Genomic DNA, 15,865 nt, shown 5'->3' on the forward strand with positions numbered 1-15,865 from the left:
GCATGGTCAACAATGTACCAAAGCAAACTAACAGCTTCTAGGCATTCAGTAAAAATCCAAAGACTCACAGCAACACACAGTGAGCAAATAAACACAGCTAAAATATCTATAATATATAATATTGCTGAGTCATTAGCAAGAAGTCTGGTCATCACTTCCTGCTGGCCCATTGCTAACCCCCTTTGCAAATGTTCACGGCTGGCTCAGGAATCACTCATCAATAGGAATGAATTCCCTGTGGCCTCTTCCTAGTTCTGTGTTTCCAGGTGGCTATTAGTACAGACTTGATCCAGTATCTTCTCCAAACCCATACTCAGCAGAACTTATGGACTTGGGAAGTGGAGGAACCAGGAAAAAAGCTTTGAAGCCTCTGTCCTTGTGTTTACTGAAAGGAAGCAGGCAACACAAATGGATGGTATATGGCTGGAATAATAAATGGCAATGATGCCAGACCTTAGCATCTGGGCACAAGAAGGAGCGGTGGTAGTAAATACAAGAGCTCAGGGCTCAACTGAAACGGACAGTTTCTGTTCCCAAATACTCTACCCGCCAAATCTACTCTTTAGCCAATTGCTTTCCTAGAGAAATATCGGCTCATTTCGTATGGGTTGTCTGAAATTTCACATGAAAGTTCCTAATTTTTCACTGAGGCAATCAGTCCAAATTTAACAAAATTACCATGTGACAAACAAAACAAAACGTGAACAGGCTGTCATTTTATCGTCTCTGACTTACAAAACTTCTAAATCAGGATACACCAATTCCATTGGGTAATAAATGACCAGGAGTTACTTTTTTGCACCATTTTTCAAATTGTCACATCTCCCTACCCCAGACAACCTGCACTAATGTCACTGGGAGGATGGTGTACCATCATTTTCAAGTTACTTTACTACTACCTTGTTCCAGCCCAGCTGTTCTTTCAAATCCTCTCTGATTTGTGTGTCTGTTCCCCAAAGGGTGAGATGGCACCTATCTAGGGTGGGCAGATTCTCCCAAATGCTTGTTGATTTATCATCATTAGATGCATGAGGTCAACTAGGAAATAAGATGCTGATGATTTTACCACTGAATATTACCATTAGCTCCTTTCAGGAAAACAGTCTCACCATTATAAAGATGGAAAAGAATCTGGCTCAGACTGGTGTCAAGTGATTGGAATGCTACTGGAACAGCGTTCTAAAGTGCCTGGAATTGGCCTTGAGCCAGGTCAGGCTATAGCCTGTTCCTTCTTGGTCTTGTGAGTAGCACTTCTCGTCATTGCCTAACCTACCTGGTCCTGAAAGGCTCTCTTACTAAGACAGGAGAGCACTTGGTCTTCCTCTTTCCTGTGAGCAGAAAAAGATGAAACAGGGAACATCTGAATGTCTACAGAGGAAATTTTTCCTGGCAGTGATGGAATTTGGTTATAAGGAACTTGAGCATCCCCTTATTGTGAGAGTTGTTAAGACCTGGTCTTTGCCTCCTGATATTTTGTTTGCTTATTGTCTTACCTCTCATGGCACACACATCTCCTCCCACTCTCCATTCCCACTTCCAAAATCCATAAATTCTACAAAGGCAGGGAAACTTGATTGTCTAGTTCACTGCACTGTATCTCTTATGCCTAGAACAGTACCTAGGCACATGGTGGGCATTCAACAAATGTTGGCTGAATATTGTGAGCTGGATAGGCGTTTATTCCTGTGAGTTGGCTCACGAGTGTTCATACTTTAAGGCATTCCTTCAGCATTGAGATTCTGGGAGTCTAAATGTTAAGAATTCCACAGGCCTGTCCATCTGAGCAGCAGCTGCTTTGCCATGGATAGATAAAGAAGTTATCAGGTAAATGGGATGGAGGAGGGGTGGGAAGATGGGTGAGTAGCAAGAGCATTTCAGAAGAAGGTGTTGCTACTGTGGTGTGAGTGAGAGGGAACGTGGAGGATCATCGCAGTGCCTTTCCCCTAGGGCAAAGGGAGCCGTGATGCAGAGGGCACAGAAGAGCAGTATTTGATTCAGCCCAAAGAGCATCAATGCAGCATGGCCTGGTTGCCCTGAGAAGAGAAGGCTCAATGAGGAGCCAGAGTTAAAATCTGGAAACAAAGAACCTCCAGGCATCAGAGCTATTGCTGTGCCCCAAGCCTTTTGGGATTAGCAGTCTTTGGAACCTTGAGTGAGAGCAGCAGAGGCAGAGGCAGAGAGAACTTCTCTCCTTATTTTTAACAAAAGGCATCTAGAAGAAACCCCACCTCTCTCTCCATCACAGGTTCCACCCAGATTGTAAAAAGAAGAGCTCTGACTGAGCATTGTAACCCTTCCTCCAACCATTTCCTTGGAGCTGAAGAATGGCTCTTTGTCATCCTTGCTGACATAACTGGCTCAAAGGCTCTAGCCACCTTGTCACTGGAAAACATCCTGTGCCCAGACCACCAGGGACCACACAGTTTGTAAACCCACATGTCCAGAACAAGTCATATACAATGTTAAATTATCTCTTTGATAAAGTTATCTTTCAAAAGAATTTGATGTGATCCCTCCTCCCCTCGAGAAAAAAAGCTTGGATTTTTCTGGAATAAGATACCCGCCAGAAATGAGTCATTATTTCTTTTCCTGTTTAAAAAAAAAAAAAAAAGTTTTGCTGTTGGGATCAAAGCACCAGAAATGACATTTTTTTTTCCCTGCAAAAATCCTTTGCACTTTCCTATTTAAATTTACATTTTTTAAAGGAGGTGATGGTGGTGAATTTTTACCATTTGATCTTGACTACTTAACTGATTCAGGTATTCCAGGTAACTGATTCCTTGCTACATCTACTTGCCATATGGGAAGTAGAAACCATTTGTTTCCTTCTTTGATGAGTGTAAACTGTAACCTGTCCACAACAAGGATAGAGGGGGAAAGATTTCTATAAAGGGGTTGGGGAGGGGCAAGGGGTGGACAAAGAGGAAGTGTAGCTGGTGAACAAAAACTGCAGCCTTGTACCTGCAAGGCTGGGGGGACCCAGTGGAGGAAGTGATGTCTGACTCCACATTTATCAACCGATTTCCAAGTTGCTTTGTAACTCCTTGGTGGTAGGCACAACAAAAAAAATTATGACATTTGTTCGTTTCATTGGTTGAAAAAAAAATTATTTTAATATCCGGCAGGGAAAAATACAGCACTGTTTAACAAATGACTTGTAAATAGCATCGCGCACGGGTTGTTAAGACCAATGCTCCTAACACATCCCCTAAACCTGCCAAGTTCTTTAGCCAAGTCTCAAGGGCCAGTCCAGGTGCAATCTCACTCTGGGTGGGTTGACAGCGCAAAGCAAGACATACAATAAAGAGGGGAATTGGAATAATAAACCACTGTTATTGGGCATCAAAACACGGCTGAGAAATGTTCCCATCCCCAGCAGGCTGGCTTTCCTGTACAAGGAATGCCCTAGAGGACAGCATCTCAAGCACACAGCTACAAATGCGTTCATGCAGGAAGCAGACACCTTTCAAGGAAAAATCCTCTTTTGGACTCAAAATGCTATGAAGCCAGGCTGAAGAAATCTGGTAAAGGCTGCTGCTTCCCTTCATTCCTGGGTGGGGAGAGGTGAACAAGGTGGAGGTGGGCTTGAGTTTATTTATTTTTTATTTTATGTTTTGAGTTTATTTTTAAAATCGTTTAGTATCTTGGCTCTGTGGGTAACTGCAATCTTACTCCCACCCCCCGCCCCCACCCCGCCCCTCCCGGCTCACTCTGGCTGGATGAAAGGGTCTGGAAGCCTCATTTCTTCTCCCTCGCCTAAACCTCCTCTTCTTCCCCTCCCACCCAGCTACAAGCCGCAGCGAGCAGCAGGACCACCCGACATTCGCCGCGGCATGCGCAGCGAGGCCCCGGAGCTGCAGCCTCTCCTGGATGCCCTGGGAATTTAATTTTAATTAACCGTGAGAGCTACAACCATGAGGATTGAATTTCTAAAAGAAAACACACGCCCGCTTTTTTAATGCATTTCCCCCACCAATGGGATCGGGAAAATTAAATAAATAAAAAAGAACGAGGAGTCTCACCCACGCCTGCCCTTGGACCGAAGCCGGCCGAGCGTGAGGACCATCAAGCTGCAGCTGCTCGGGAGCGCGCCTGCCCTCCGAGGAGGCGGGGCTTTGGCCTCCGCGGATGGGCGGGGCCTCGCCGGCCACGTGGGCCCTTTGCCCCACCTTTCTCTTGAGACCTACTGAAAATCCCGAGTCGGGCGGGCGGAGTCTGCTTCTCCTGGCACCGTCAGGCTGTCCGCAAGCATGAACGTCTTGATCAACCGCAACCCAACTTGCTGCGCAACCAAGTGGCCATCGTCACCGGCGGGGGCTCGGGCATCGGAAAGGCCGTAGCGAGCGAGCTCCTGTCTTTGGGTGCGTGAGCAGGGCCCGGAGCGAGTGGAGCGAGAGCGAGCAGGATCGGGGCTGGGTACCCGACGGGGCAGACACGTGCTGGGATACCCTGGAGTCGGGATTCCGGGGACACTAGGCGAGCCTGCGAGCCAGTCGAGTTGTAACGGAAAGGGGAAGGAGATGGGAGGCGGGGGGAGGAGTGGAGAAGAACTGGATGAACCATTAGGTAAAAACGGGATAGTAGTCAGCAGTACATTAACTGGAGTAAACTTCTAATTAGGTTATCCGTATGAATGATCCTGTTTATATTTTCACCATCTCTATTTGAGGCCTTGTACAAGGTCTGGCACTAATCACCTTAATATTCCTGAGATTTTTAATTTTACTGAATAAGGCTTACTTTCTTAATATGGATTTAGGCGGAATTGTAGGTGTCAATATAATCTTTGCCCTGTTCAGCCTGCACCCTGCTGTAGGAACTAGAGCGAAAAAAAATGCCGCCTGGAAGGCAGGAAGGTCAGAAAAAGAAGGGAGTTGGAGAAAGCCAGAGACTGAACCAGGCACATTTAGTTTTCCTTTTTATATCATTCAGATTAGCCAGTTCTTCTAATTTGGGAAGGCCTGACTGAGGGTGTGAGCATACATAGGAGTGTGTATTTCAATTCTGTTTCCTGCTGGGAGTAGAAGGTCCCTCCCGGACAGGAGTAGAGGAATAAGGGTTCTCTTAACAGTAAGTAGTGTACTTTGTTGAAAATTAGGCATACGTTTCAATCAATTGAATAAAGTTAGGTAAGTCTTTTAAGGAACTCCCAGTGAATCCTTTTCAGTCTTTGCTTTGGGAAGCTCTAAAGATTGCCCATCAGCATTTCTAAAAAGTTGCCTCCGTTTGTAATTCACTAAATTAGAACCTAAACTTGAAAAGTAGTTTTTTATTTTTATTTTTTAAAGATTTTTTATTTATTTCTCTCCCTGCCCTGTAGTCTGCTGTGTTCATTCGCTGTGTGTTTTTCTGTATCCACTTGGATTCTTGTCAGTGGCACTGGGAATTTGTGTCTCTTTTTTTGTTGTATAAGCTCTCTCTGTGTGTGGTGCCACTCCTGGGCAGGCTGTGCTTTTTTTTTCAGGGGGCGGCTCTCCTTACAGGGTGCACTCTTTGCACATGGGGCTCCCCTTTGTGGGGATCACCCCTGCATGGCATGGCACACATTAGCACTGCGCATGGGTCAGCTCACCACACCGGTCAGGAGGCCTTGGATTTGAACCCTGGACCTCCCACGTGGTAGGCAGATGCTTTATCAGTTGAGCCAAATCTGCTTCCCAAAAAGTAGTTTTAAAAAAGTGCCTTATTTTCATATGCAGGAGTTAGCTCATTCTACACAGCTAAAATAGTTGTGGTCAAATGGAATGGCATTTTGCTCTTTGATGTTATAATTGTCATTTATTCCATATGTATATATTAAATGCTATTGTATGCCAGTGTAACAGAGCAATGGTTCCCCCAGAGGAGGGGTTCTTAACAAGGGGTCGGTGAGCTTGAACTGAAATTCAAAAAAAACATTATTCTTGTGGGGACGTGTTGGTGCAGGAGTGATATATTTATTAAATAATATACAGTATAGTGTGGACTTAGTAAGGGGTTGGTGATTTTCACTTGACTGGCAAATGGATCTGTGGAACAAAAAGGTTAAGAACCCCTGCTCCAGAGGATGACAGTGAACAGGGGAGACAAAGTAAACAGGTAATTATAATACAATCCATCTTAAATGCTGTATTAGGGTGAGAACGTGTTGAAGAAGCAGCTAGCCTGGGCTTGGTGGCAGAGAGGGAGGAGGGTTAGCAAGGGGTTCCAGGAGGTGGTAAGGCTCCTTCTCTCTGCTTTGAGGCTGCCATGGCAAATATTTCTGCCTTTCTTATTTTCACACAAAAAAAGGAAGCATTCTCTTTAGAACGAGCTAAGAAGGAGGCAATCCTGAGCAATAAGTTTCAGGAATACTTACTTAGATAGCATATTCCAGTATATTGTGGCTTCGTATTTTTACCAAAGGCAAACTATAATATTATATGCTTTTGGCAGTCTAGGAACAGGTAATTTCGGCAAACATTTGCCCTTCTTGTAATCCATCTGTTTTGTTTGTCTTTAGATTTGAATGAGCAATTTGATGAGTTCTGATGTATGTATACACCTGTGAAACTATCACCACAATGAAGATAATTTACAAATGTTTACAATTTTTAAAAAAATTTTAATAAAAAAAGTTTAATCTGGCTTGTTTACAAAATTCTTACCATTTTAAATCACAAATTACATTTTATATCATTTTTCTAAAATCCGTGTTTTTAATTAATTCATTATTTTTACCCATACCTTTTATAATTTCTGTTTACAAATTTACACACATTTACAAGATAATTTACAAATGTTTCCTTGTACCCCTTTGTATCATTTATAATTGTTCTTTCCCTGTCCCCCTCCCTCGTTTCTAACCAATTTTCTCTGCTTTTTGTAAACAATGAATTAATTTGGCTTTTCTCGATTTTTATGGAAATAGAGTCATGCAGTATGTACTCTGTTACATGTCCTTGCTTTCTCGCCATTTTCACTTAGTGTATTTATTTTGAGTTTTAGTCCACATTGTTGGGTATATTAGTAATTCCATCTTTAATACTGAATGCTCTTCCATTGTGTGGCTATACCTGTTTGTTTATCCATTCAGCTATTTTTTTTTTAAATTTCTCTCCCCTTCTCTGCCCCCTCCCCCCAGTTGTCTGCTCTCTGTGTCCATTCACTGTGTATTCTTCTGTTTCTGCTTGTACTGCGGCACCTGAAATTTGTGTCTCTTTTTAGCTGTGTCATCTTGCTGCATCAGCTCTCTGTGTGTGCAGCGCCATTCCTGGGCAGGCTGCACTTTTTTTGTGCTGGGCGGCTCTCCTTACAGAGCGCACTCCTTGCACATGGGCTCCCCACAGCCCTGCGTGGCATGGCACTCCTTGCCGCATCAGCACTGCAGTGGGCCAGCTCACCACACGGGTCAGGAGGCTTTGGGTTTGAACCTTGGACCTCCCATGAAGTAGGCAGACGCCCTATTCGTTGGGCCAAATCCGCTTCCCTTTTTGCATTTTTTGACTGTTACACAAGAAAGCTGCTATTAACATTGTGGACAAGTCTTTTTTTTTTTTTTTTAAATTTTATTTATTTTTTATTTTTTTTAAATTAATTTATTTTTTTAATTGACTTTGTAATAATATTACATTAAAAATATATATGTGAGGTCCCATTCAACCCCACCCCCCCACCCCACCTCTCCCCCCCCAGCAACACTCATTCCCATCATCATGACACATCCATTGGATTTGGTAAGTACATCTTTGGGCACCTCTGCACCTCATAGTCAATGGTCCACATCATGGCCCATACTCTCCTCCATTCCATCCAGTGGGCCCTGTGAGGATTTACAATGTCCGGTGATTGCCTCTGAAGCACCATCCAGGGCAGCTCCATGTCCCAAACACGCCTCCACCTCTCATCTCTTCCTGCCTTTCCCCATACCCATCAGCCACCATGTCCACTTTTCCCAATCCAATGCCACCTCTTCTATGTGGACATTGGATTGGTTGTGTCCATTGCACCTCTATGTCAAGAGGAGGCTCAGATTCCGCATGGATGCTGGATGCAATCCTCCCACTTTCAGTTGTAATCACTCTAGGCTCCATGGTGTGGTGGTTGTCCTTCTTCAACTCCATCTTAGCTGAGTGTGGTAAGTCCAATAAATCAGATTGTAGGTGCTGGAGTCTGTTGAGGCTCAGGACCTGGCTATCACATTGTCAGTCCAGAGATTCAAATCCCCTAAATATATCTTAAACCCCAACATTAACTGCACCTCCAGCACATTAGCATGAAAGTCTTATGAAGGAAGATCCCATCTGAGTCCAGATTCATCACACATAAACACCATTTCCAAAGAGGGGCCATCTGCCCTGGTAGTTAACCCCATCGGCCATGACCATAACTCCCATGGGTCTCTTTAGCCCTCAAAGGAACCAATATCTGGGGGTTGCATCTGCTTTATCTGTCTCTCTGACTCTGCTCAGTTGTGCATGAGGGCAATCCCTCTGCCAGCCTCCAGACTCTTTTTTTAGAAACTCGTAGCCATATAAACTCATTTCTCCTTTCCATTTCCCCCTTACTTTAGGTCAAACAGCATTTTAAAGTGATGTTATTTTATGTAGACAGGGATATTCTGCTGAGTGGACAAGTCTTTATGGACATATGCTTTTATTACTCTTGGATAAATACCTAGGAGTGGAATGTCTGAAATCTTTCTCTTTATTGCTGGTCATACTCTTTGCTCTGAAATCTTTGTCTGATTTTAATGTAACCACTCCAGCTTTCTTTTGATTAGTGTTAGCATGTTATGTCCTTTTCATCCTTTCACTTTTGACCCATTCGTGTCTTTATATTTACATTCATTTCTTGTAGGCAGTATATAGTTGAATCTTGCTTTTTCATCCAATCTAATAACCTCTACCTTGAGGTGTTAAGACAAGTTACATTTAATGTGATTTTGAATGTAGTTTGCTTAAATCTACCTTGTTGCTATTTCTATTCTGTTAGTCCCATCTGTTCTTTGTTCCCTTTTTCCTTCTATTCTATCTTCTTTTAGATTATTTAAGTTATATAAAAATATGATTCCAATTCATCTTCTTTATTGCCTTATTACCTATAACTATTGTTTTAGTGTTTCTAGTATATGTACTAGTCATATCACAGATTACTAATATTATACCACTTCATATAGAATGAAAGAATCATGTAATAGTTTGCAGATAGTCCTTGGTTTTCATAGTATTGTGGAACTATAAAAATGACCATGTAAGCTGAATCCAGGCAAAGTGAACCTAATCTGTGGGGAAAACTATGATTGTTTCATGACTTTCAAAAAATTTGACAAAACATTAAAAATTCTTTTATTGTCAGTTATAAGGGTATAGGGAAAAGAAAAAATAATAAATCTAATATATGTTTAGTACACTGTGTTTTAAAATGTTAGAAACATTAAAAAGTAAAGTGTTTATTTTTTTTCTTTAGTTTTAAAGAAGCTTTAGATTACATAAACGTTACATATAGGGGATTCCCATATACCTCATCCCCTCCCTCTCCCATACTTTCCCCCATTAACAACATCTTTCATTAGTGTGGTACATTTGTTACAATTAATGAACACATATTGAAGCATTGCTACTAACCATGGTCTACAGTTTACATATGGTTTACCTTTGCACTTTACAGTTTCTAAAGGCTTTGACAAAATGTATAGTGGTCTGTTTCCATCATTGCAATATGATGCAGAACAAGTCCAATGTCCCAAAATGCCCCTGGTTAAACTTGTTCTTCCCTATCCCTCCCTCAGAACCTCTGGTGAGCACTGTCCTTTATATCAATGTTACAAGTTCTTCCATTCCTAGAATAATATTAAGTCTACTTTAGTCCATAGTTGCATTCCCCTCTTATGATTGTTCATTCCTCAATCTTGAGGCTTTAGGGATGGTGATGCCCAGTCTGCTTCTGACTGAGAGGGGGCTTAGATCCCGTGGGATCGTTGGATGGAACTGTCTTGCTTGCAGTTGTAGATATTTTCCGTTTTGGGGGATGGGCGTTGTCCATCATCATCCTGTTGTTGGTTGTCCTGGTGAATCTGATGAACTGATGAGCAAATGTTGGCTGCACTCCTCTGAGATTCAGGGCTCAACTCATATATGAACAGCTGTAAGATTTAAGTTTCTGGGACATGTATTTAATGAGTATATATTTAGTGTTCAAATAAAAGGGACAGAAGAACCTTTTCATGTGTAGCAAAATTATAAATGAATCTAACTCCGACACATTGGGGAGGTAAGTTATACATTCCAAGGTAAGGCCTGCTGACAGGGTGCTGATTTCCTGGGGTTGTCTGCCCTGCCTATAGTATCTAGATGACTCTGGAACTCTCAGTAGCACCCCTGCCTAAGGCACTATTTATTGTGGCAGTCAATGAGATCCTACTGAGAAATACATTAAGTGTAACTTCTGGAATGGCATCCTGACTCACTTTGAAATCTCTTAGCCATTAATACTCATTTGTATTTAATATTTCCCCCTTTTGGTTAGGGTCCTTTTTCTGAATGTGCTTGGTTGTTGCTGGGTATTAACTGCTCGGTGCCAGGGAGGGTCATCTCCGGGAGTCATGTCCCACACTGGGGGACTTAGAGAGTTTGCTTAGAGAGGCCATAACTGAGCAACAAGGAGGTTTTCAGGAGGTAACTCTTAGGCAGTATATATTACTAGGCTAAGTTTCAGTTTCACAAGAGCCAGCTTCATAAGTACAATCAATATCAAGGGCCTGGCATATTGGTCTGCCCTCCTTTGTGTGTACTCTAGAGATTTTTGCCACTCTTTTAGAGAATGTAGCAGGACTCCCCAGGATGGGAATTCAACATTCTGTTGGTTATTGTGTGGGTCTCCACCCACCGAGACAATACCCCATGACCACATGAACACATTCATATTATGTAGAGGCATTGTATGTGAAAAAAAAAAATCATGAATTAGAACAGTGCTTGCCTTCCCATAATATACCTTATGATATGGAGCTAGCATCTTTTGTATGCCTTGTTAAATTGTCATCCTCCTTTGTAAATTTGGCTCAACTTTCACTATTTTATCCTTATGCTTTTAATGTCATAAAATATCTGTAATAGTTCCTTTAAAGTGAAGATTTTATGGGTGTCACTTCCTCTGGGATATCACCATCCTTTTTTTTGCAACCACTTTCCTCATTTATGTTGATAAGTTTGTCTTCATTAAGTTCCTCCGGCTGCAAATCTACAGTTTCTAGAATAGCATCTGTCAGCTCTTCCTTCTATAAATCCGTTTACATTCAGTTCTTCCCCCCCTCTGCCATTGTCTCCTCTCTGTGTCCATTTGCTATCCATTCTTCTGTGTCTGTTGTATTCTCATTAGGTGACTCTGGGAACCCAGCCTGGGACCTTCTGGAGTGGGAGAGAGGTGGCTACTTTCTTGCGCCACCTCAGCTCCCAGTTCTGCTGCATCTTCTTATTTTCTCTCCTCTATGTCTTTTGTTGCATCATATTGCTGCACCAGCTCTCCGTGTCAGCCGGCATTCCTGTGCAGGGTGTCTTTACCCGCACTGGGTGGCATTCCCATACAGGGCGGCACTCCTGCACAGGGCCACATTCCTGTGTGGGCCAGCACTCCATGTGGGCTAGCTCACCATGTGGTGTTGGAGTTGCGGACTCGAAGGGTATCAGAAATGAAAGACAAAGAGAGATTGGGATCCGGGGATCTGAGAGCATTGAAGCCTCAAGCTCATCAGACAAATTTATTCGTCTCAGGGTCTTCTTTATATACCCCAATGATCATGAGAATCAGGAACTATTTTAGATAGCTATTACCATTATATCATTCTTAATAACACAGTGGATTAGATAGTAACCAAGGCTCACAATGTTCTATTATGTTATGGAAACAAATATACTCATTAATCTTATTGCCCAGGTTGTTCTGTACTAGCAAGTCCTGGTTCCACCAGAATGTTACATCTCCCTGAGAGATTCATGATCTGCACGTATACCTCTAGGTACAGCATGACCCAGTGGTCAAGGTAGTAACTTACTATTATGGAAACAATATGCCTTTGTTTCCCACATTTCCCCCTTTTTGTTTTCGTCAGGGTGGCTGTGCCTGTCTTAGGTTGTCCTCCTCTGAGAGTCTTACCCATTATTGGCTACCAGCCAAGCACTCTGACCATGGGGAACTAGATCAGGTTTTTTTCAAGTACCAAATTATTAGCTTGTCCCATCACATCAACATGGTGCAGTCTTCGGCATACTTCTTGTCCCAGGCAAGCAACAACAATGAGCAACAAGATTAACACACAAAGTCCTATTACTAATGCTGGTAAAAAATGATGAATCTTCCCCCAAATTACTGGATTAAACTCATTGAAATGAGAAATCAAATCATTAAAGATATCCTTATCAACTACATCAATCTGATTGTGAGACATTTCTAATATCTTTTTCTGTAATTCTATTTCTAATGACATATTACCTTTATGACCTATCAAATGATTTTTAATCTTTTCCCAGTCAAACATAGAATTATTATAAGCAAGTGGAGTACTACAAAAGTTACTTCCATTCCAATCACATTTCAATCTTCTAAGTAGATTTAAGTTATATACTTGATCTCCAAGATGCAAAACTGCCAACTCTAAATCATTAACTCTACTGTTTAATTCTTCATCGGTATGTTCTTGACTATGCCATAAGTCACTAACATTTTTATGCCAATCATGCATGTATTGTTGAGTCTGCACCATCTCATGCAAGGCCATGGTAGCTGTAGCAACAGCTGCAATGACCCAATCAGTCCTGATATGCTAGCTATTAACAGTCCCACAAATCACTTCGAGCACTTCAGGTTTTCTTGAGCCATATGGAACATCAGTTGACTCTCAGGTAACGATTGCCAAATTTGGTTCAGTCATACTGGAATCCACACTCCCCGCTGCCTTCGAGCCATTGTAATGAAATCTCCATTCTGTAAAATGTTCTCAGACAAACAGGTATGCAAGGCCCCACTTTTATAAAATAGAGCATTCTTGGTTAGAGTTAATTTTCTGACCATAAACACATAAGGATCTCTTACACACGATTGAAAATGATGAGTTTGATCTAAATGCAAATATTGACCATTCTTGCTATTATTCCCAATCCATTCTATAGTAGGAGCTATTCCTAGAAAAACTTTCCACAAATCCTTCTGTTTATGTATGGATGTAATGTTGCACCATGGAGAAGGGATCCATTTCCCTTTATATTTCCAAACACTATGATTTCTGGTAAAAATTATTTTTTTGTCCAAATCAAGGGATTCATGAAAGGGATATTGCACATTAGTAACTTGCTGTCCTTTACTATTTAGACCATACCAAATAAATCTGCCATTATATTTGGTGGGACTCCCCATAGGGGCACTTTCCCATACTATTCCATAGGAATCATTAAAAATGACAGATCCTCTTCCTATATGGCATTCTTGCCATCTTTTGTTATCTTCAACGTCTCTCTGTGGACAATTATAAATCGGATTTTCAACTGTTTTTTATAATTATAGGAAGGAAATAATGTCACTAAAGTTTTATTAGTATTATTTTTAAAAATAATCATAGTGCAATTTTGCACATACATGCATGGAGGCTGGTTACCAATACATAAAGGTTGATAATCAAAAGGTAATATGAGATTATAGATTTTTTGTCCTTCCTCTTGAGGTTTAATTGGTAACTGATCATCAATCGGTCCAGGGAATGTATGGGTCTTATTCAGATAAACAGGAAAGGATGGCTCTTTCCAGGTTAACACCCTAAGTAACGGGGGATTAGGTAGAAAGGCCCAATAAGTGTAATTACCTGCAGCTTCCTCATTACTTACGATCAACCATCATCAGAAGTTGTAGACCCCATCTCTTTATTCCAAGGTTTAGTCCTATTTGCAGGTAGCCAAATTTGTTCTCCATTTTCTGAAATGACAAGAGCATAGCCTCACCCCCATGCTTTCACCCTGCCTTTTCTCCACTCATTGCTTAAAATATCTTTCCAGAATATTGGTTGATTTTCATTTCCAGTGTCTATGGTAGATGTTTGACACTTTCCAAAGTGACATTCTGCAGGTGTCAGTGAATTATAAACATTAAGAAAATTTAAAGTAAATAAAGCGTTTGCCAAATGGTCTTTTGGGGTTCTAATACCATCATCTCCCCCTTTTTGTTTCAAAAGCATCGTTTTTAGGGTATGATGGCTGCGTTCAACGATGGCTTGACCTTTAGGATTGTAAGGAATACCAGTAACATGCTCAATAGCGTACATTGAACAAAAGGAAGCAAAAGACTTACTAGTGTAAGAAGGACCATTATCAGTTTTAATTTTCAAGGGACATCCCATCACCTCAAATCAGACCACAAATGGGAATGAACATGATGAAAACGTTCACCACTTTGTGCAGTAGCCCACAAAAAATGAGAGTAAGTATCAATACAGACATGGACATATCGTAATTTACCAAATGATGGTATGTGAGTAACATCCATCTGCCACAGTTGATTAGGAGCCAGGCCTCTGGGATTAGTCCCAGCCTTAAAAGGCATTGTGGTCAAGGGTCCACAGGTGGGACAGGTGCGAGTAATTTCTTGAGCTTGATGTTTCGTTAATTGAGGAAATTTTTGCCTTAGTCCCTTAGTATTAATATGAGTCAATGCATGATATTTACTGGCATCCTGCAAACATCCTACTAATAAGTCAGCTCTTGCATTTTGGGTAGCTAGATGACCAGGAAGGGAAGAATGAGACCAGATATGAGTAATATATATGGGCTGACTTCTTTGCCAAATGAGGGCTTGAATGTTGGCAAAAAGTTGAGACAATTCATAAGTAATAAAAATATGAGCTGTTTCAATATAACTATAGTTAAACACACATATTCGGAGTCAGAGACAATATTTAAGGGCTCTTGAAACGTTTGTAAAACCTTCATGATGGCTGAAAGCTCTATGTGTTGAGCAGACGAATAAGGAGTCTGCCAAACCTGTTCTTTTTGAGAAGTGACGTATGCTGCTTTTCCATTACTACTACCATCAGTAAATACTGTACATGCATTTTCAATAGGAACAGTTTTCACAATTTTTGGTAAAATCCAAGTGGTTCTTTGTAAAAACGTTAACAGTTTGGAAGTAGGATAATGATTATCAATAGTGCCTTGAAAGTTACTGATAGCAATTTGCCGTTGAGGATTAGTTATATACAAATGTTGAAATTCTTCATGAGAAAGATCACAAATAATTCTATCTGGATCAGACCCCTTTAATTGTAACAACCTCACATGGCCTTTTGCTAGAATGGAAATAATTTTTTGGAGATATGTTTGCATTCTCTTTTGTTTATTATTAGGTAAAAAAAACCCATTCTAATATGCCTTCTTGCCAAAATAAAGCCATAGGAGATTGAGGGGTTGAGAAAATAATTAAATCAGCAGCTTCGTCAGGGTCTATTTGTGTTAACTGCCCTTGAGAGATTTGATCCTCTATCAACGCCAATTCTTTTTCAGCCTCTTTAGACAAGATTCTAGGGCTAGACAGATCAGAATCTCCTGATTAATGTTTGAAATAAATGAGTTAACATATAGTTAGGGATTCCTAATGTTGACCGGATCCAATTAATATCTCCTAGCAATTTTTGGAAATCATTTGAAGTATTTAATTTGTCTCGGTGTATTTGCACCTTTTGTGGCATAATACGTCCATTAGCCAATTTCATACCCAAATAACAATATGGTGCATTCCTTTGAATTTTTCCGGGGGCAATTTGCAAGCCATACTCAGGAAGAATTTGTTCAGCATACTGAAATAACTGTTGCAGTTTGTCATTTGAAGCATGAGCAAACAATATATCATCCATATAATGAATAACCAT

General features: G+C 41.1%; 2 protein-coding genes and 1 long non-coding RNA gene across 3 annotated transcripts in view; 2 read left to right on the top strand and 1 right to left on the bottom strand.

Annotated features, from left to right (window-relative positions):
• The window catches only part of LOC101433934 (transmembrane protein 169), a 31,940-nt gene extending 27,698 nt beyond the window's left edge, over positions 1-4,242 (bottom strand). Inside the window, exon 1 of the mRNA XM_058300164.2 lies at positions 4,023-4,242. The gene's annotated coding sequence lies outside the window, so the exon portion shown is untranslated. The remainder of the gene's footprint in view (positions 1-4,022) is intronic.
• The window catches only part of LOC139439298 (peroxisomal trans-2-enoyl-CoA reductase-like), a 145,113-nt gene that overhangs the window by 93,697 nt on the left and 35,551 nt on the right, over positions 1-15,865 (top strand). The window lies entirely within an intron of this gene.
• Positions 4,225-6,605, top strand: LOC139439299 (uncharacterized). Its single transcript, XR_011649202.1, has 2 exons — positions 4,225-4,361; positions 6,482-6,605. It is a non-coding gene; the product is annotated as an uncharacterized lncRNA (long non-coding RNA).

Source organism: Dasypus novemcinctus, chromosome 7 (assembly GCF_030445035.2).
Source record: "Dasypus novemcinctus isolate mDasNov1 chromosome 7, mDasNov1.1.hap2, whole genome shotgun sequence".
NCBI classification, from domain to species: domain Eukaryota; kingdom Metazoa; phylum Chordata; class Mammalia; order Cingulata; family Dasypodidae; genus Dasypus; species Dasypus novemcinctus.